A 1,906-nucleotide genomic window follows, 5' to 3' on the forward strand; every position below is an offset into this window, starting at 1 on the left:
ACACGTTGGGCCTTAACCCAACACACGTTGGGCCTTAACCCAACACACGTTGGGCCTTAACCCAACACACGTTGGGCCTTAACCCAACACACGTTGGGCCTTAACCCAACACACGTTGGGCCTTAACCCAACACACGTTGGGCCTTAACCCAACACACGTTGGGCCTTAACCCAACACACGTTGGGCCTTAACCCAACACACGTTGGGCCTTAACCCAACACACGTTGGGCCTTAACCTGCTCTGTAATTGTCATACGACGCGTTAAATTAGTGTAGTGTTGCCTAACTGCAACCCCCGCAATATAGTTTGCTACTCGCACTGCCCGGTCCCCAGAGTATCGCTTCATGTTAAACACCTTGCAGCTATACACTGTAATGCGGATGGCGGCAGGACGTACATGCTCAATGCCCTTCGCAGTTGTTCATTGGCATTCGCATGGCGAAGCACAGCCTACGTTGTGGTACGGCTTGTGGCAACTGTCCGCTGATGTTGTACGTCCAAATCACACACTGTACCGCACATTGGTCCTCATGTACTGAATGATACATCGTGGTACATGTGTGACCGTACCACGACTGCGCCAACAACGGCGAACCATACGGTCCAAATATTGTGCACTCAGCTACGTGTCGTCTCCCTATAAGAGCTGGATTGCAGTATGGTATGCCGTGGATGGCGATCAGCATGAGCCGTCTGTTGATGTAGTGGCGCGTGTTGTCAGACGTAGTCGTCTCTTCTCACACACCGTGATAGCATGGTGCACTGCGTTCCACATCTGCGACATGCGACAGAGGCCGGTTGACAGTCGTTCGCGCAATGGACATCGCATACGTACGGGGGCCACCTTCCACGTGTTCGCGAAGCGTGCACATGTTGTTGCGTGTATGTGGGCAGACATAGTGTGTCGTGACACCTGACACAGGCATGCAACAATCGTTGAATTTGCAAATGGCGATGGACGTCTACGTTTGCTGGTGACGTTACGCAAATGAAGAACTGGTAAACCGTTGTGGTGCGGTTGTTCTCGCTAGAGGTGAATCAGTGATGGCGACGATCGGTTGAGCTACCAACCGGTTGTTTCAGCGATACCCACCATGCCCACGAACGTGAATGGCATGTGGGTGTGAAGCGATACGCGGCGGTGGCTGGGTGGGACCGTCCCCGGCCGGTGAGGGGGGGCCTTCCGGCGTGCTGGCCGCGCGGTGCGTGGGCGCACGCGCTACAGCCGGCTGGTGGGGGCGGCCAGTGGCAGGCGCGCCGGCCGACGGAGGCGGCAGGCGGCGCAGCTGCGCGCCGGCGCACCCTGCACGCGGCGCCGTGCGGCCAAAGTAGGTCCTCGCGGGCCCGGTGCGAAGCGCGGTGGACATCTGCAGTGTGCTGGTCCGATTGAGGACTGTGTGCGCTGAGGATGCGCCGCCGCCCGGCGCTCGGCGCCGCGACGCCGTCTGCTGCTCGGTCGCCTCTGCGGTTCTCGCAGGTGGATTGTATCGCAGCTGTGCGGACGTGTTGGCGCGTGCGCTGTGCTGGGAGAGTTCGCTTCGGCACCCAAGTGGGGCTTTTGTCCTTCTGTGGCGCTGGCGTTGGAGCTGCCGGCCACCGTAGGTGGCGCGTGTTGTCTCCCGCCGGCAATGCCACGACAGCACGCTCCCGGGCCTCTGTCGGCAGCGGCAAGCTCAGTTGGGAGCACGGGTGGTCGCACCTAAAGCGTCTACTCGCCAAACTCCGGGCGATTGCGCCTCTCTCGAACCCGACCAAGTACTTAGGACGGCGCTGCGCGCCGCCGGGACCTGAGAGGGTTTCGAGGTGTATTGTGCAGGGGAGCTCAGCCTCCTCCTGTTTGCAGAATAATTGAGCGGACGCTTGCGTGTTCGCGCGGGCCCCCGGGACACACTCCCGGGCGGCCG

Source organism: Schistocerca americana, unplaced genomic scaffold, assembly GCF_021461395.2.
Source record: "Schistocerca americana isolate TAMUIC-IGC-003095 unplaced genomic scaffold, iqSchAmer2.1 HiC_scaffold_501, whole genome shotgun sequence".
In the NCBI taxonomy this organism is placed as follows: Eukaryota; Metazoa; Arthropoda; class Insecta; order Orthoptera; family Acrididae; genus Schistocerca; species Schistocerca americana.